This window comes from Mizuhopecten yessoensis, unplaced genomic scaffold (genome assembly GCF_002113885.1).
Source record: "Mizuhopecten yessoensis strain PY_sf001 unplaced genomic scaffold, ASM211388v2 scaffold2929, whole genome shotgun sequence".
Taxonomy (NCBI): Eukaryota; Metazoa; Mollusca; class Bivalvia; order Pectinida; family Pectinidae; genus Mizuhopecten; species Mizuhopecten yessoensis.
The window spans coordinates 298,300-320,118 of NW_018404790.1; the positions used below are offsets into that span (position 1 = coordinate 298,300).

The following is a 21,819-nucleotide window of genomic DNA, read 5'->3' on the forward strand; positions in this document are numbered from 1 at the left end:
GAGTATGTGATTGTTTCTAGATCCCTTTGTGACATGAGTGTATGATTGTGTCTAGATCCCTTTGTGCCATGAGTCTATGATTGTGTCTAGATCCCTTTGTGACATGAGCGTATGATTGTGTCTAGATCCCTTTGTGACTTGAGTATATGATTGTGTCTAGATCCCTTTGTGACATGAGTGTATGATTGCGTCTAGATCCCTTTGTGACATGAGTGTATGATTGTGCCTAGATCCCTTTGTGACATGAGTCTATGATTGTGTCAAGATCCCTTTGTGACATGAGTGTATGATTGTGTATAGATCCCTTTGTGACATGAGTGTATGATTGTGTATAGATCCCTTTGTGACATGAGTGTATGATTGTGCCTAGATCCCTTTGTGACATGAGTCTATGATTGTGTCTAGATCCCTTTGTGACATGAGGGTGTGATTGTGTCTAGATCCCTTTGTGACATGATTGTATGATTGTGTCTAGATCCCTTTGTGACAGGAGTGTGTGATGTCTAGATCCCTTTGTGACATGAGTGTATGATTGCGTCTAGATCCCTTTGTGACATGAGTGTATGATTGCGTCTAGATCCCTTTGTGACATGAGTGTATGATTGCGTCTAGATCCCTTTGTGACATGAGTGTATGATTGCGTCTAGATCCCTTTGTGACATGAGTGTATGATTGCGTCTAGATCCCTTTGTGACATGAGTGTATGATTGTGCCTAGATCCCTTTGTGACATGAGTCTATGATTGTGTCAAGATCCCTTTGTGACATGAGTGTATGATTGTGTATAGATCCCTTTGTGACATGAGTGTATGATTGTGCCTAGATCCCTTTGTGACATGAGTCTATGATTGTGTCTAGATCCCTTTGTGACATGAGTCTATGATCCCTTTGTGACATGAGTGTGTGATTGTGTCTAGATACCTTTGTGACATGAGTGTATGATTGTGTCTAGACCCCTTTGTGACATGAATGTGTGATTGTGTCTAGGTCCCTTTGTGACATGAGTGTGTGATTGTGTCTAGAAGATCCATTTGTGACATGAGTGTATGATTGTGTCTAGATCCCTTTTTGACATGAGTGTATGATTGTGTCTAGATCCCTTTGTGACATTAGTGTGTGATTGTGTCTAGATCCCTTTGTGACATGCGTGTATGATTGTGTCTAGATCCCTTTGTGACATGAATGTGTGATTGTGTCAAGATCCCTTTGTGACATAAGTATATGATTATGTCTAGATCCCTTTGTGACATGAGTGTATGATTGCGTCTAGATCCCTTTGTGACATGAGTGTATGATTGTGCCTAGATCCCTTTGTGACATGAGTCTATGATTGTGTCAAGATCCCTTTGTGACATGAGTGTATGATTGTGTATAGATCCCTTTGTGACATGAGTGTATGATTGTGTATAGATCCCTTTGTGACATGAGTGTATGATTGTGCCTAGATCCCTTTGTGACATGAGTCTATGATTGTGTCTAGATCCCTTTGTGACAGGAGTATGTGATTGTTTCTAGATCTCTTTGTGACATGAGTGTATGATTGTGTCTAGATTCCTTTGTGACATGAGTGTATGATTGTGTCTAGATCCATTTGTGACATGAGTATATGATTGTGTCTAGATCCCTTTGTGACATGAATGTGTGATTGTGTCAAGATCCCTTTGTGACATAAGTATATGATTATGTCTAGATCCCTTTGTGACATGAGTGCATGATTGTGTCTAGATCCCTTTGTGACATGAGTCTATGATTGTGTCTAGATCCCTTTGTGACAGGAGGATGTGATTGTTTCTAGATCCCTTTGTGACATGAGTGTATGATTGTGCCTAGATCCCTTTGTGACATGAGTCTATGATTGTGTCAAGATCCCTTTGTGACATGAGTGTATGATTGTGTCTCGATCCCTTTGTGACATGAGTGTGTGATTGTGTCTAGATCACTTTGTGACATGAGTGTATGATTGTGTCTAGATCCCTTTGTGACTGGAGTGTATGATTGTGTCTAGATCCCTTTGCGACTTGACCGTTATGCTTAATGGTTAAATAAGGAAGATGAATTACTGTGGAGTGTTTATCAGTAAAATCCGTTAAAATTTTACTATTTTCGCAGTCGTTATCTTAGCTTCGCCACTGTTGTTAAAACTCTACCCTGTTTGACCTTGTATCAAGGTTAAAACTCTAAAACTTGACTTTGTAATATTGACCTTAGTTAAATGCTCTACACTACATGACCTTTAGCTAAGTCCATTAACACTTCAAAAATAAGTAGTATGAATTTATTTAACTCATTCACCCCTGAAGTTTCATAATGAACTATTCCAACCTTTGAATTGGAAGAGGGCAAATGTGTCTTTAGGGGCGAATGAGTTAAACACTTTTAATGTCACAATGTTTTCATGTTACTTTAGATTTTCTAAATTTGAATATAATTCATTAGTAAAATTGACAATGATCGATAAGTGAACAAAAATTAGCCAAGATCAAAACATTTTTAAGATGAAATCTAAATATATTATCAGCAAAGTCTCTATAAGAATGTTTTACTCCAGTCTTTTAGGTCAAATATCTGACATGCTACTGAGGCCAGTGCCCAACCCAACTACAATCAAACCAAACTCTATGACCTTTATCTATTGAGCTATTCTCCCGATATCCTTGAACCAAGACATTTCCAATCAATACCAGACAAGATGACTTGGGCAGAGTCATAAATTTATCTATTGAGAATTCAACAAACTAATTCAATTTCCGTGTAAAATTTCCACTTTAAAGAGATAAAGAGTTGAGTCTGTGGTAGAATCCCCGAGTGATTTCACCCCCATTACTTCCTTTCCTGAAAAAACATTTGATCTGTAATGTAACACAATGTTACGGATGTAGCTCCATTCTTGACCACTAGGCCGTGTTTCCGCTATGTAATCCCCTGGTAATATGACGATATAATTACACAGTTCACCATTATGGAAGCTTCCAACCTGTGTCTCGGAGCCCCAAATGTCTCTAGTTAGACCGTCCTCACATGCAGACCACATCTTCTTCACATTGCTTTAAGAAAAGCAAAACTAAAGGCCATCATGGTGCATCATGCCCACCAGCGACTTTTGACCTTTTTCGTTGGTTGAGATGGCCAATGACATGAAGCCTTAAATATTGACCAATGTCTGATCTCCAGGTCACTGGTTGGAAAACAGGAAATTTTCAATTGTTTTGATGCCCTTAATGTGAAGGATATTTCAAAATAGAGCTGAATACTCTCGCATATAGGCATTGAACTTGCTATCTCAGGCACCAAGTCAACAAGCGGAGATTGTCCACATCTCTATATAACCATATGCATTACTCATTCACTCTTGAAGAAGCATTTAAACTCTTCCAATTCAAAGGTTGGAATAGTTCATTATGAAATTTCAGGGGTGAATGAGTTAAACCGTAACAGGCTTCTGAAATGGAGGTTTTGAAGTTGCAGTTATCATCAGTCTGATAATCTCATTATTATGACCATAGTTATCCAAATTGTCTATTAATATTACAAGTACCTACATCGCAATGTATAGTCATTTACATGGATACAAATTGAACAAATATTTCAATATCCTGAGGAGCCAAAAGCCCTCAGAGACTTATTCATTAGGTTTTAATATATAATTATGCAGTGAGGTGATATTGGAAACAAAGGTCACAGGGGTGGGGGGGGGGGGGGGGGGATATTTTAATGAGGTAAAACTTCTGGGGTTAACAGTAAGATATTACAAGATGGACAGACAGGATTTGCCAAATATTGACTGGTGTTCTTGGTCACTTCCTCATGGGACCATTACATCATAGGACCAATGTATCCAACTTATGACATTTGACCACACCTGTTGACCAGTGTCCTGACATTACCCTAAATGGGACACTTCTGAGAAATTAAAGGGGCCCAAGAAATTGGCACACAATACAAAATTGGTATTTTCATGCACAAAGTATTAAATAAATGATACTATTATATTAATTAAAGTCAATTTTATTTGCTGCTCATTATTTCTATATGCCAGTGCGACACTTTGTACTTGCATGTCATTTTTTTGAAACATATTTTGTTCATACCATTGCTAGTTCAGAGTTCTTCAGAGCCTCCTTTGACTCTAAAGTGTTCCTTTCAGGGTACACCTGTTCAGGAGCCTATACATGCATGACCCTAACAGCAATTTGCATTCTACTCATAAAACAATGCACTAGAAATGTCAAAATTTTAATAGAAAAGTGGATTGTATCTATTCATGAAAAATAAACAATCAGTAATGGAATTGACACAATGGTATAAAAATCATCAATATTTAACTTAGAAATGTGCCCGTTTTGGGTTCACCGACGTTTAAGCAAGTAGACCCACAAGACAGTAACATCTTTCCTATCAGTGTTTGTAAATTAAACAAAACAGTTCCCGTGTATTTACATTCACTGCAGGGAAGTATTGAGTCAGGCCGGTTTTTTATCTCCTTATCAGCCAATTAGTTTTCGAGTGATGCAAACGGTGCTATGCGTTGGAAGTAATGTTACGTGTCTGTTAGGGCAGTACGGCAGGTGAGATGGCTTCCAATATCCTACCCGTCTTTGTCCAATTCTGGTACTGTGTTTACACAGCTTCTAAATTTTAAACCAAACAGAATCTCTGACAGGTTGTTCTGAATAGATGTATGCATGCATATGCCCTTCTGTTCTTGCATGATCCAGGTATTTGTGTAAATAAATGAGTCACATACTGAAAATAGCATACCTTCAAGTGTAAAACAATCTACCTGTTCATGTTTAATTGATTAAATAAATAAATGTACACAGGTTGATTTTGAATGCATTTTGAGTATAAACATCCTTGACAGGAACTCTTCACGATCAACAAATCCATGGATAGTTAATTAGTGCGACAGCATCTGAGTATCTCTCAACTCGTTCACAGCTAGAAAACGATCAGTCTACCAACACTAATTCTTCGATCAGAAAAAGCCATGACTAACCTTCCAATCGTTTCTGCCCAGCACAATGATTAAAAACACAACTGGAATGACATCATAATGTGTTACCTACTCAAATTATTGATCAATCTAAGATAATTAGCTCGTAGTTTAGCGACCCATGGTGCCAAAAATCTTTAACCTTTGGAAATGACTTCATACGTTACAAACATAGTTAGAACTCCGTCATTATGACCAGACTGATTGAGAAGTACCAGTACCTGTCCACTCTCTCAGGCTAGACGCTATATACGGTATGACTAACCATGCCTTAGGTATCACGATACCCTAGTAACACATGCTTTTTAGGTATTCTCTAGTGTATGGCGATAGCAAGTCAGTAAAATCAAGATAGGGTATAAAATGATTGCACCAGATGAAATTCATATATGTAATTCTATAGTGATCGCAATGATATCAAGATGTGATCGACATATAGGGAAGCATTTCTCCGATGACACACAATAGATCACACTGTGAAGCAGTGTAGAATGGGTATGTGTCACACATGATTTTCTGTCAACTGATGTAACCAACATTTTTAGAATCTAATTATATATAAAAATTATTTCAATATTACTTTGGTACGTCCGAAAATGCCCGAAATATGCTGAAATCAACATTTAAAGAAAGTGGCCTGTTGTTGAATAGGACACACAATCAATTAACCTGTGTCTGGACCCATTACAATTAGGACACACAACCAATTACCCTGTGTCTGGACCCATTACAATTAGGCCACACAACCAATTAACCTGTGTCTGGACCCATTACAATTAGGACACACAATCAATTAACCTGTGTCTGGACCCATAACAATTAGGACACACAACCAATTAACCTGCGTCTGGAACCGTATTCTGCCCTGAGGGAATCAAAGAAGTCGATCAGGTTACCCGAGTCTGAGTAAGCTGTTGTATACATGTAACAACTGTACTCTTAAAACAGCTGTCTTTATGTTGCTGCTGGTGGCGTACGTCACACGTTACAATTATCTAACTGCCATCATAGTTCTCACAGATTCCTGCCAACCATACATTGTCGTTAATTTGTCTTTTGGAACATAGGTGTTTTATGGTTTTGATATTCTGACATTGATAATCGTGGAAGTTTCACCCTACCTACCAGTGTCTTGTTTTACATTTGTCCTTCTTTATAAAACAATCAACAGATTATTTCCAGTAAGGGCAAAATGGAATTTTTAAAGAATACAACCTTTTATATATATTTAATGTGTATATAGACATATAATATATTTGTTTTTTGCTTTGATTTACGAGTATTTTGAAAATTCAGTATAGTAGAATTTGGTGATGTAAGTTACACAGTGTTCACAATGCATACGTACATTGCTCCGAAACGGAGATATGAAAGCATTAATGTACTAAACAAATTGTAGGTACAGATATAAAATGCAAATGTATAGGTATGTATATTGAAATATAATGTATATGTGTTTGTATACATTAGCATACAATGTATGTGTGTGAAGGTTTAGAATACAGTGAATACAACGAAGGTTTGTGTACTAAAAAATACAATGTATGAGTGTAGGTCTAGACATACAATTTGGGTGTATATTGTAAATATATAAACACACATGCAACATCTGCGTGTAGTTTGGTTTGTTTGTTTTTTACATCCTATTAACAGCTATGGTCATTTAAGGCCGTGCCAGATGTTAGTGGTGGAAGAAAGCCGGAAGTTCCAGGAGAAAAACCCCCGACCTACGACCAGTACCTGTGTGTAGTATAAATTACAATGTATGTAATACTCACTGTATGCACACATATACCATGTGTTTATAAGTATATGCAATGTGAGTATATAAACTCTACATTTGATTTAATTCATCATTAACTTTACACCTGTATACCGTACCAAGGTCACTGAGTCACCTTCGTGTATATCATCAACATTATAACACCTGAAAATGGGCAGGTGATAAATGTAATGGTTGACCGATCAGCCGTTCATATCTGTCACGCCTCATTGACTTTCTCATAATACGTCGAGATTTGGATGACCCAGGGATATGAATTATTGTTTTTTATGGACTTTTATTTTGTGTCTAAGCAGTTCACTTTGACCCATTTCTATGCATCGGGTCATCATCGTTTTACCTGCCCAGGTAAACATCAAACAACTTCAGGTAATGTTTCCTTATCAATAAACATTTATATGTAAACATGAACAGGCAGCTGTAGTCAAATAGAGAACAGGAAGAAAACCATTTATTATGTGTCTACCAGGTCATTCCATCAAACAGCACCACATAACAATTATCTTTATGTAGGTATGTAGAAACGATGTCCATATGTTATAACACAATCCGATTGGCTAGATATACCAGCTTGGTTTTTGTTGCGACATCTGTTAAAATTCATGAAGGCTCTTAAAATTAAAGTTAGACCTCAAATATTTTATAGAGTAACAGGTTTTTTCAAACTTTAAATGTCACACGACTGGTAAGTATAAGTTTTATATATCCCAGTCAAATACTGTATACAGTCTCATTATCATAGTAAGTGAATCGGTTGATAAAAAAAGGAGAGTAAATATTTCAAGTCAAGTTATTCTATCAGACTTACCAATCTCAAAACCATAACTCAAAGCTGCATGAACTCAACACTAAACTCAACGCTGCATGAACTCAACACTAAACTCAACGCTGCATGAACTCAAATAAATCTGTATGAACTCAATATGGAATAAATTCAACACTGCAAAGAATTAAAACTGTAAGAATTCTACAATGCATACAAACTCTGCACTGCAAAAAAAAAGTCCTGTGGCCAGACTTGGAATTGTATGTACCAACCACAGGCAAATCACTAACAGAAATCCACTGTAGTTTACTAGTTTCTCATACAGCTGTATTGGGATTGGGCAAGGGAACTACAACGCCAAATAGGTAGCTCAGTTAGTTAGAGCAACGTTATTGTAATCAGCGGTCCAGGGTTAGAATCCCGGTCTGGCCACACTGGACCTTTAACCATAAGAACACTGCTGTTCATGTAATTTTGTTTGTTTTATTTTAATCGTTTCTTTCCCTGTTTAAGTTCCACCAGATATACATTTCTTTTCTGAAATAAGTTATTATTAAAACCATCGCAATGCTCCACAAATGGTCCACAACACAATAAAGTCATACAGGGCCATACAGTAGTCTAAATGGTCCACAACACAATAAAGTCATACAGGGCCACACAGTAGTCTAAATGGTCCACAACACAATAAAGTCATACAGGGTCACACAGTAGTCTACATGGTCCACAACACAATAAAGTCATACAGGGCCACACAGTAGTCTAAATGGTCCACAACACAATAAGGTCATACAGGGTCACACAGTAGTCTAAATGGTCAAATCAACACATTAAGGCCATACAGGGCCACATGATAGTCTAAACGGTCAATTAAACACAATATGGTCATATAGGGCCCCACAGTAGTTTTAATGGTCCATCAACACATTAAGGACATACAGGGCCACACGATAGTCTAAATGGTCAATTAAACACAATATGGTCATATAGGGCCTCACGGTAGTTTTAATGGTCCATCAACACATAAAGGCCATACAGGGCCACACGATAGTCTAAACGGTCAATTAAACACAATATGGTCATGCATATCGGGCCACACAATAGAAACTAGGGGAACAGTATGGTAGCCAAGAAGACAAGGAAACATAAAATTTGTATAAAATGGGTAGAATGAAAAAGATAATCCCAACTATTGGAGTTTGTGCATAAGATCAATCGTTTACTATCTGGTGTCCCCTAACTATAGGCAGAGGACATGGAAAAGAACTGCAGGGGCAGCTGCCTCATAAATTATACTGGCGGATACTCAACTGAACCTTCACAGGTCTCAATGTCTGATCAACTTTCACAAGGAAATCTAGGGCATACTCTAGCCTAATTTAAGCAAATATAACTGCAATCCTACCATCCTTCCTAAATTAAAACTCTTTGAACAAAAATGCTTTATGGTACAGGTACAAAAAGCGTAATTTACATGAAATTGTAATTTCTGAGCAATAATGTTTATAACTATCTTCATGTATAAATGCGTGCCTCATGATCGCGAGTACACCTTTACAGAAAGCCGGCCACCCCAATCAGTCAATATAGCACAGGAAACATGGTCTGTGTATAATCTAAAGATATTGATTCAGATGACTGACTACAACATAGTGAAAACTACATGAAAATGTCTTTTAACTTTCAATGAGATTGATTAGCAATTTGCATTTAGAATGTAAAAAAAAAACATTCCATCAGAAAACACACACAAGATTTATTGATGTAGTCATCATCCAGGGTAAGACAAATCAGAGAGAAAACAAGAATTGATAAGATGCTGATGAAAGGATGGCGGATTTGCGGGACAGCTAAACAGTGATAGAACATTTGTGAAATTCAAAACTTTACAGCTACATGGTGATGAAAAGGATTTTATAGAAAGCAATTTGCCTTCTCTGATGTTTTATGTGAATTTAAGGTAAAAATATTCATTAGAACCTAACAGTGGCTACGTAAGGCTGTCAGGGCTTGGCTCAGGTTTGAGATCTGGGTAAGCTTACCACCTTGCAAGGTGTTTAAGACTTGTCAGTAAAAGATCATGGAACAGCACACATTCTTATGTGTTTTGTTTCAAGTTTTTTATTGTGGAATGAAAACATAAATCAAGGTTCGTAAAAATAGACAAACGTTGGGGTAGCCGTGTGCTTCAGCCGCGTGCTTCAGCTGCCGAGGAAGCAGTGCAATGGATTGACATGAAAAATGCTGAGCTGCAAGTTAGCAGGGCACCAGTAAAGACTGCCAATGTCGACTGAAGACGTCCCAGCTCGCAGGATTTTACCGACCATAATTTATCTCCACAGCCAAACCTCAGTCTGACTCTCCCGAAATGAATGGACCCCTAGCTTAATAATTGAAATAAATTTATCTCCCTTAAAAATGAAAAAATTGAAACATGCTATCGGAACAAATTGAGACTTCTCAGATAATTGGATAAATTTATCTTCAAGTTTAAAAAACAGCTAGATTTTTATTACATTTGGCGGAGCCCTGGGATTAGCTAGTATATGTGAAAGGCCTTGTACTAAATGCCTTCAAAATCTTATCCCAAGTGATTTACGAACATGAACTCTTCCGAAATTGTCTCGAAAAAATAATAATTGGAAAAGTGTGAAGCATGGTACGTTTTCAAATAACTTTCCACTCGGTGACAAATGTATCTTACATTTTTGTTCTACCTGGGGATTCTCCTTGTACAGTCGAGCTGTGCAAATTGTATCATATTTTTTTTTTGTATTAAAGCATTGTCTTTGGAGAAATGATTTTTCATTCCGAAGATATGATTAAAATCTAACGACAAAACTTCACTCCAAAGTTACAGCTTTTCTCTACGGATATAACCCTTCATTGTCGTCATTGTTCGTATATTTCTCTAAAGTTTCATCGATTTTGAATTCGAGTCCTGGCTCTGTTGACATTCAGTATTCTCCTGTGGTTGTTTTTTCCAATGAAACAACATCAAGATACAGATTATATTTTAGGCATGGTTTGGTTTCTAACATTTGTGAATAAAGATGTGATAATGAAAACAGCATGAAGCAGAACTAGACAATAAGGGTTAGCCCAATAGTCTGAGACTAGTGAAATCTGAAGCCGGACTAGTGGTTCTAAAAACCGCTAGCCCGATTGACTGGTCAAAAAAAAATCTTACATGTATTTATCACCTTAAATAATATTGGGATAGTGGAAATAGCACACTGACCAGTAAAAACACGAAGAACTATAGTCTAACTGAGTAGCAGTTTTTTAAATTAATTTCTGGCCCTGATGAATTGTGATGTCTCAACAGCATTGCAATGTTGTTGTGTTTTGCCCCATCAAGTTAATAATAAATTAAGTCATTCACCCCTGAAGACACATTTGAACTCTTCCAATTCTAAGGTTGGAATAGTTCATTATGAAATTTCAGGGGTGAACGAGTTAAGAACGTCACATTTTTCAAAATGAAAATAGGTTCATACCTCTCCATGAAATGTCTGCATAAAGCAAAACAGTTTGGTATATCACCATGGTAACCATTTCATCCTCTTGCTCTCAAATGTAACAGTAAACGCATTTTCCATAATCTTATGGTTTTTTTTAATTAACCCTTTCACCCCTAGGTAACTTTAGTAGACTCTACCATTCATTTATCTGGATGAGTCCATTGTGGTCCATAGTGGTGAAAGGGTTAACAGTACACATGTCCCGGAAACAATACACTATGGTCTTTGTTCATATACGTCGTGTATTATAACTATTGGCGGAAGTTCAACGCAACAACAGCATTGATCGCTACAAAATATCCGTTTTACATGTAAATTATGAAATAGTATTTAACGTGACAAAGCATTTTCATATATCATTTATCTTAATCTGTCTGATTAAAGACACCATGCCAATCGGAAACATAAATTTTGTCAACCATTTGTATCGGCTTCCCAATCACTTTGTATATAATTCAAATATTACCATCTTCAGCGAGAAATAATAATGTCGTTTGTAACAATAAGAACAATGGAAATGACATCACTAAAGACCCCCTGACATTGTCAAAGATATACATCCTATTTTTACATGATTAATGGGATAAATAAAGATCTTCAATGATTTTTCTAGTCACGTGTGAATGATGAAAATTGTCCTTATTAAGGTTGAATCCCAACACTGTGTGCTTTATTTCCAATGAAGAAGACTTCCAATATGTCCACAACAATTTTCAGAATTGGAGTTGCTTGCCCATTTACTGCAGCAAAAGGGTTACGCAAAGAGTTGTATGTATGTATAAACGAATAATTTCCTTTTTTACATAAGCATCTTCACCTTGGGGATTCAAACCTTGGACCTCTAGATTTAAAAGCAGGGAGCTTATACACTGCAATAGGGGTCAAATTTTTGGAAAGTAAATACTTTTCTGCAACATTACAAAGAATAATTTCAAAATGTTCCAACTCTCTAAAAAAAAATACCCACATTCGATAGTTGTCTCTGTTTGAATACAGAAAATGATTGCCTTCGAAAGACCATAGATGAATTTAACAGGAATATAAGTTTTTAAAGTCTCTATATGGTAGAAAAATGGTGGCACTCTTTACCTTATAGCTCTTCATTACAGTCAAACTCTCATAGAATGAACACTTTATAAAAAAAAAATCTTTATGGTATTTCAATGGAGATCATATATATATATATACAAACCTATATCTGTATATATCATATATAGTCCTGTATTTGTGGTATAGATAACTTACACATATATATGTATAATGAAATATAGTTAAATAGATCGGTGTAAACACCATGCAGTATGTAAATTTGAGTAGTCATAATATTCCCTTAGTTATAAATCACCATTCATCACCCTCAATATTGTCTAGTAAACATTCGGTCACAGCAGATGAAAGAGACATTGACATGGTCGATTGACCCACTCCTTAAGGAGGTTCAGCTTGCTTTGATGTAGCGTGATTCATACCACCGCATATAACTTCGGAATATTAATATCGTTCTATGAAATGCATTTTTATTATTTTTTGAAGTGTTTTTATCAGAGTTTTAATGCCAGTATAAAGTGTGACATCAGGTTTGTGAAAATTGTCAGTGCATATTATTTATTTCAATCGACATATTTTAATCTATCTCAATTTTGATGTACTTTAAGATTATTCCTAAAGATAAAGGAAGGTGATAACACTCACCTGAACATGTATCTACCTGTATCAATGAACTAACCCTGGGCTAAACTAACACATTAATATCTGTGTCTTTTTTAGTAATCTTGATATGATCTGTCTATAAATCCTTGTTTGTATTGCATACCTCCGTACCTGTCTGTAATTCCTCGTTTGCAGCTGTAATATAACCTCCCTACCTGTCAATAATCACATCACCTGTATGTACACATCCTGTATGTCTTATGCCGCGGTCACATCTTACGGTCATGCATGAAGTTGACCTTAGTGGGGGATGACGGTAGTGGGGGATGACCGTAGTTGACTGTGTAGTAGACCGTAGGTGACCTTAGTTAAACGTAGTAAATTATAGTTAGACGTAGTTCAACGTAGTTATAAACGTAGTTTGAACTTTCAAGAAACCTGTGATTTGGCCATGGTTAGCCCCAAAGTTTTCAACATGTTCAAAATATCTCTATAGTGAGTTTGGATGCAAAGACCCTACTTTGACTGTAGTTTGAACGTAGTTGACCCTAGTTGACTATAATTGACCCTAAATGACCGTAGTGTTTACCCTAGTTGACCGTAGTAACATGGCAATAAGGTTAACACTACGGTCAAGTAGGGTCAAGTAGGGACAACTACTAGGGTTAGACTACGTTTAAAGTACGTTCACAGTACTGTCAAGTACGGTTAACTAGGGTCAACTAGGGTTAGACTACGTTTGAAGTACGTTCACAGTACGTTCAAAGTACGGTTAACTAGGGTGAAGTAATGTTAAGTAATGTTAAGTTTATAACAATGTTGAACTAAATGTATTCATTATAGTCACGGTATACCGTAATGTATGTAGTGCAGGTAGTACAGATGTACTAGTGTCCGGATATGAGGCCAAGGTGACACAGGTAGCCGCGTGAGACGGGACGGGTAACGCGTAACCGCACGTGTTACAGGTGCGACACGGGTGTCTATAGAGTAATAAAGGTAGCTTGAGGGTAACATAGTCATTCGAGTCTTGACGGTTCATCAACTCACTTCAAGAAATTATATTTTCTTTTGTTAAATCATAGAATTATGAAATTTCCCCGTTTTCCTCGAGACAGACATGAACTTCAGGGATGATGCCAGGAAGGGAATTCCTAGCGTCACCCATGATCCGGATTCAGGAGGAATGGAGAAGGGAGAAGGGAAGAAAGATCGGACACGTGCACTTGTATTTCATGTACATTGTTCCTGTAATAAAATGGTTGACCGTCGAAGGCCACTCCCATGCATAGGTGTTGAGTTTTATATGATAAATGCTTTATGTTCGGTTGAACGTAGTGAATTAGGACCATAAGGTCACCTACAGTCTACTACAGTCAACTACTGTCGTCCCCGGGGCCCCACTACGGTCAACTACGTGCGTGACTGAGTAAGCTGTGACCACGGCTTGAACTATTTCACATATTGGTCTCCAACTTCCACATATATACTTATGCCCTTTAATTTATTTGAAGAACAGCCATGTTGGATAGGTGTTTTCCTTTACCCTGGACAGGTGTATCCACACTTTTGCAGATGTGAGATTTCCCTTTCTCTCACACTAGACAGGTGTATCCAAACTTTTGCAGATGTGAAATTTCCCTTTCTCTCACACTAGACAGGTGTGACCACACTTTTCTCTGGGTTATCCTTTTCTCACCCTAAGGTTGAGATAAGGGGATTCCCCAGTATATTAACAATGAATTAGCATCACATCAACAATGCACCATGACCCCTTAATGTCAAACATATATATATGATATGGTTAACAGGTTATGAGAGAGAAAAAAATATCACTCCCCTGGAGGTGGGATAGGGGATCTCATCCCTTGGGAAAGGACTTTTAATTTGTGAAATACTAAGCAGTCTTTATGTTTGGCAACTTAAAAATTCTTCCCCCTCAGAGTTAAGATCCAGCTATGGTGTATCAACCCCTATGGGGGTGAAATATTTAATTAACCCAAAATGAGTACAATCAGTGACCTTTACTATTTTGACATCACAATCAGGTGACAATGTCACTTATGTCGTCACAATCAGACGAAAATGTTATGATATTATGACATCACAATGTTATTTTATTACATCACAATCAAAATCCCATCAAAACCTTTTTTGACAATCTATGGTAATCCTGCAATTGACAAAGAACAAAACCTTATGAATATAGGAATTATTACAAAATCTTTCCCTGAAGGTCTTGCAGGCCTATTTTAATGTGGCATAACCTAAGTAATACAAAGCCTTTTTTCTGCTCTTTCCATATACCAGGTATATATATCCTTAATATTTTATCTAGAATATTTTATATATGTTAAGTGTTGCATTTGCGCTTTGTTGAAATCCTGTTTTACTTAAATTTTGGTTCTGAGGTGGTAGAAAATTAAAAGAATCACTTGTTATGTAGGTATGTATAGGATATGGAAACTCTACCCTAGGTGTGGAATTTGGGGTCAGAACCTCAACGAATCCTCTGTTGTGCCCCAAATTCTACGCCCTTGGATAGAATATCCAAACCACACATATTTAAATATGATTGTCCGCATTAAGGGTCCCCGTACCACTGCCAAAAACTGAAACTAAGTATTGAAAACTGTTTTTTCCGGCAGGACTATAGGTTTGATTTATCATTTCCAGAAGGAAACCATATCTTGCGGGACTTTTATGAGAAGCAATAAAGACGATATAGACAAAATGTTATCAACAACAGTGTTTTGAATGGAAAAAAATCAGCGGGGCTAGACCGAGATTCGAACCCCGGACATCAGATAATTATGCCATTCCACTAACTGATGGAGCTACCTGGTCGACGGAAGTGTTCTAACCCAATTGTGCTACCGCTATATCCAAACGGATGTTAAAGGGAGGTTACTGTATTGACGTAAAACCACAGTGCAGTGGGACAGGGATCCTTAATTATATATAATCGCATACAGTTTTACCATTATTGTATTATACATGTCATGTATTTGTATTTTACCCCTTGTAATATTAGTTGTTATGAAATTATTTCAAAAGCTAACGGACATGTCAACTTAGCATTGCAATGCGTATATTTGTATACATGTACATAGCACTTTAAATAATGGTGCTGACACACTAGTTGTCAAATATTAACAGCGACATGCTCCTTTTCAAGAAAACACATGAAAACCTACTTACAAACATGAGTTTGTTCCATTGTCTTTTTTTATGGGATGTAAAAACCAATTTTAAATCTGTTCTTTTTTAGAAATCCATTTTTCAAACTTGTGATACGAACCGTAATCCTGTAAAGCGCACAAGAATAACAGCCTCATGTTACAGGGTCTGGTCTGTTGATTGGTTAAAATGATCAACAGAATATCGTAAAGTAAGACATTTATCATCTATCTCTACACGAGATTTAATAGAAAGATGTCCTCTTACCCAGCATAAAGATATCAAAAAGACCTTTTTATGGGATAGTAAAACTATAGTAATTACAGTATAGTAAATCCTGTGGATTTGACAGTATACAGGATAACCAAGCTATGAATCAGAGCTGGGGCCAGTTAAACAGGTTTTAACTATCTTAGAAATATTACCAAGATTATGTTAACCTTTTGTTAAGAAATTTAACACTGGTGCATCAGCGAGCATGGCCAGATGTCAACATTTCATTAAGAAATTTAAACACTGGTGTTACTGTGCATCAGCCAATCGTGTTTAACTATCCACGAATAATTACCTTGATGTCAACATTTCATTTAAGAAATGAAACACTGGTGCATCAGACATGCATGTTTCAATTAACAAAATCTCTCCAGTGATGCTGAAGACCAAAATTTTGAAAAAGAGACGAGTAGATGAAATTTATACCGATGTTGTGCAAAATACACTGTCACAAACATAAGCATCAGCATCTATGTCATTGTTTCTGGTGATGTCATCCCTCTAAAGGCGCAAAATAAAACCAATACACATGTAATCACACGGGCTCCCACATTAAATAGCCTCATACAAACATGTATTAACCGATGCCAATGCTTTTACTTTGACCGTGTACAGGAAGAGACTCCAGCAATGGTACATATATATGAGTCGAATTAAAACCTCATCTGTTGTATCACCTCCTACCTCTCTATAAAGACCTATTCTACTATATAACATTCTTAACTGTCTTTAAAGACCTCATTAGCTATATAATCTTCCTACCTACCTGTCTATAAATACCTCTTATTTCTATAACCTTTCTACCTGTCTATAAAGACCCCATTTGATATATAACCTTCCTACCTGTCTATTAAAACCAATATGTTATATAACCTTCTACCTGTCTATTAAGACCTATATGTTATATAACCTTCTACCTGTCTATTAAGACCTATATGTTATATAACCTTCTACCTGTCTATAAGACATATATGTTATATAACCTTACTACCTGTCTATTAAGACCTATATGTTATATAACCTTCTACCTGTCTATTAAGACCTATATGTTATATAACCTTCTACCTGTCTATAAAGACCTATGTTATATAACCTTACTACCTGTCTATTAAGACATGTTATATAACATTCAACCTGTCTATAAAGACCTGTTATATAACCTCATACCTGTCTATAAAGACATATATGTTATATAAACTTAATACCTGCCTATAAAGACCTCGTCTTAAATATAACCTCCTACCTGTCTATATAGACCTCAACTGCTATATAACCTTTCTACCTGTCTATTAAGACTTCAATTATCATATCCCCCCCCCCCCTCTATTTGTTAAACACGTCTGGTGATTCAAATTATGATGGCTCCATGAGATAGCAGTACTACAGGGCTGACTGGTGTCATTCTGAGGGTAAGACAGGGCTTTTTCTCTGTTTTGGGAATGGAGCCTGTGGCTTTTAAATTTGGAAAATGTGTCACAATAAACCATTTTTCAGAATTTTTCCCTTTTTTTTTTTTACAAAGTGTCATCTAAAAAAACAAAAAATGTCCTTAATTGTGACAAATTATTTCAGTTTCAATATTGCTGCTGGATTGTCATCTGAATATATAAAAGATGAGCATTACAAAAAAAATGGGAGGTTAGGCAGGGGGATAGCTAGCCCTTGCTTGGAGTGGATTCATCATTTAGGAACAGGTCCGGTAGGGGGATCACGAGGATCAGAAGTGTTTTTGTATTTTTTGTTGTTTTTGTTTTTAAATTTGGTGGATTCAACAGTGTGACAGTGTTAGGCAGCTATGCACCTGGTAGGTAGGGCAAAATTTAAAAGCTATCCTTTTGAAAATAATTTACGAAGGTTTTATATATATATATAGACAACATTTCAGACTTTCATAGTGCTTAGTGCTTGTTCATAATCAGCCAAAGGAAACAGAAATTACCCTCGACATATCCTGATGATTGGTGCCCCTACTTCTGGGTTGATAGGAGTTAGAGACCACAATGTAACGACATACACAGAATAAGTCAGAAGTACATCACTATCAAAGGTATGCTAACTTATCTTATATATATATAATAAAACAAATCAAACTGTCTGGTTCTCTTTCTCAGCATTATCTTCACAGCATCAGATTTTTTTCCCAGGAGAAATGTTCAAATATTTATATGAGATGCCGGTGATAAGAGTTAATCGTTTGAACACAGTTATGACAAAGGTATGTAGTGCACCTGTGGGAGGGAAGCTATGTTTGGTCTGTTTGGTGTGTTGCAGAAAAAGTTTCCAAAATAATTCATCACTAAATTATAATCCACCACCAGAAAATTTTAACATCGTTATTTTCATCGCCACTGTCTTAGTGTAAAATATCTTAGTACCGTAATTAATTTCATGATTAAAAAGCTAGATAAATATATCATACAAAAAGTTTGTTAAGTTGACTATGCGTGATGTCGCGTCTGTCGACAAAACATCAAAGATATATAGGTACCTACCTTGTGCGCAACGCACATTGGGGACTTCTTCACACTAATCCAGTTTATGTCAGTGATGTTCCGAGTTGTCACCGACAAGTGTAGGTAGTTTCTTCAATTATTCAATAAAAATGAAACAAGAGAACGGTGAAAAGAAAGTAACACACAGTGTTACCTCGAGTAAAGTATCCACGGCGAAATTTACATAAGGCGAGATATAGATACAGGTAAACCGCCAATCTTCAAACAAAGACAGTGAAATTAAAAATATCCCAAAATAACGAGATAACTGACTGATCCCAAACACCAGAAAATGTAGAAATGGTTGTTCCTCCGGGACGAAAGTGTTATGAAGTATAAATCCGGAAGACTGAGAGTGGGATCGCTACCCTAGGACACAAAGGACCGGTAACAGCACATGTTATGAATGAGTGTGTGTGTACACATACGCCACAGACTGCAGACCCCACTGAGTAGGATCTCACTGTTGGGATACTGGCGAGCACTGGAGCAGACGCTCTCGGGAACACGGTAAACCTCGACAGCAGGGTGAAAGCTGTTCCTCTGCGGCTCACAAAGAGGCTGGACTGACTCGCAAGATCAGAGGCAGGACAGTTTCCGACCTAGTGTCTGAGACGGGAGCTGGGTATCTGAGATGCAGAAACACGACCGGCTTACGGGAATCTGGTATCAGAACGGCACTACTGAATCACAGTTGATAAGGAGACAGGGCGCACAGGAGTCAGTACCCCAGTTCACAGGAATTGGTTTCCGAGATACAGGGGTTTTCTAAGGTCATATGAAGAAGGGTTCATAGTTAGACACCACAGAAGAAAAAAAACTATAAGTAAACAAAACGAGGTCCAAGATGTTGCAATATGACAGTTTTGGTTTCATTGTTCCGAGTCTAAGAAAATCACCGGTTTCTACAGCGGACCACGTTAGTCGCCTCATACGTACGTTCTTTCCCTGAAATTCAAGTGTTCGGACTAGGCATTTTTTATATAAATATTTTCACTACTTGTTGTTTATAATACCAAACAATGTTCCACCAAAGTTATATTCCTAGCACACGTAATCGCGGGGTTTTTTTATTCCATAAAAGTATCCTCCACCCCAAATACAATATTACATTGCGGTTAGAATGGCGGTTATTTTTTATTGATAAAGGGAGAACCATTGTGTTTAAAAGAAAAAACAACAAACGAATATTAAGGTGTCAGCAAAATTGTAATTTAAACTCAACATCGAAAAAAGACTAGGACAAAATATTGTATGAGCAAAAGAAAATATTTATATGGTACCATAAAAAAAAATACAGGAAGATCAGATGTTCCGGAAAGGTATTCGTACGCTTCTGCTTCAACGACGATAGCCGCTACATAAGTCTAGGTCTGATCCAAGTAATGGCACGTCCTCAAAGTAAAAACCGCTCTATAAGCAAAATAACACAAGCTAATACTGTAACGAGCATAAATAAAAAGAAATCACGTCACACAAATACATAGCATTCTTATTAATGAGATCATGACAGCGAACATAAATTTAGACTTGTCCATAGTTTGGTTTTTTTTATTTACACGCATCTCTCGAAACCCAATATGTCCTAATTTTGTCCGTCAGAATCCGACTTCTATCACGGAAATCTACATATTGGTAGCAAGCTCCTGGAAACCGAATCAACTGCGACATATAGACACCGAAGCTGAATTGAGTTTTGGTACAATGTTTGCTATTTATACAATATTTGTAATATAAATATTAATGTCTGTCCATGTTGAATGTCGAACCACTTAGTCTGAACCCGTACGGATACTAAGAGACATGAGTGACTCACGTGACTCGGAATCTGAGAGACAGGTCTGGTTCACAATAGTTGGCCCCTGAGCGTTCAATACAAAGAGACTGCTTTACAATCTTAGCCCAGGCAATATTCAATTTCAGTTACCGGAAATTAGCTGAATAAGGTTGTTAAAAGAGCCGCGTGGTTATTGTTTAAATAACATCCGTAAAAAATTCGATCGTGACACTTACATATGATATTAGCAATGCAATATTGAGATGATATAACAAAATTAATAAAAGTCGTATTTGGATTATGAATTATTTTGCAAAGATACTCCAGTCGGGAACAGTCGGTACTTTCCGCAAACGAGAAAGTAAAAAAAAAAATGTCTCGTTTACGGTAAGTGCCGACAGTTCCCGATTGTTGACATCTTTCAACGTAAAGTTTCCTTTTATTCGGGACGTTTTTTCAACCCTGAAGTTTAAAATTTACAAGGCAAAATTCTTTTAATTGAAATAAAGCATATAAGAAAAATGTCAAAATTCTTTTCACACGAGATAAATCGGGGGAATGTTCTCAGTATTTACTACCAAGATGTAGTTAATTACAGCTAGAGAGGAGTGCCTAAAGCTAGGAAATGTCATCCCACCAAAGGGTTCATTCCAGTAAACCACACCAAAACGAGCTACAAGCCGATAATGAATTGACCCACTTGAAAATTAAAAAAAGTTCTTTCAATATTAACACATTATTGAGAGATTACATTAAAGAATTCCTACAGGCTTTGGATGGTTACCATGGATACTCGCAATGGAAACCGCCACATCCTCCGTTTCTCGAGATTTGATCAAGTTGAACCTTTTGTGTTAAATGTCCCAAACTTTTGGTGTTGTGTTGTGACTACGTATTCAGTTGTCGGTACATTGATTTAAGAATCATTTTCTGCATACAATATATATTGGTATGTTTGAGATTTTGTTTACAAATAATTTCTACTTTCCAATTTTCTTAAAAATATTTTGATTTTTATAAACTGATTGGATTACGCTGTAATTTCAGTACCTTCCATCCTGCCTGTCAAAACGTATCAATTTCCTAACCGCGCATTTTACAATTATGAAATTTAAAGAATAATTGAATTTGAACGAAATCGACGTAAATTTACGGTGGCCCTTTCTGTACTCAGCAGGAAGACGGTCTGTGGGAGTATGCGAGGTTATATAACACGGTCGTCAATCTACCGTGTTTGTAACTCTCATAACGGAACTATGTAATACAGTTCGTGTATATCTGAGACCTTCAGAGGTAATCGTAACATATGGACATATTAGGTACACCCTTACTGACGGCTTAAAGTATCGGGTACGACCATACTGTGTGTTTATATCGGGTAC

The 21,819-nt window shown here is 36.8% G+C and overlaps 1 protein-coding gene across 2 annotated transcripts in view; it reads right to left on the reverse strand.

Moving 5' to 3' along the window:
* LOC110446687 (plexin-A4-like) overlaps positions 1-19,148 on the reverse strand; it is a 116,788-nt gene extending 97,640 nt beyond the window's left edge. For both annotated transcript variants that reach the window (XM_021491965.1, XM_021491963.1), the window contains exon 1: positions 18,661-19,148. The gene's annotated coding sequence lies outside the window, so the exon portion shown is untranslated. The remainder of the gene's footprint in view (positions 1-18,660) is intronic.
* Positions 19,149-21,819: the final 2,671 nt, after the last annotated feature.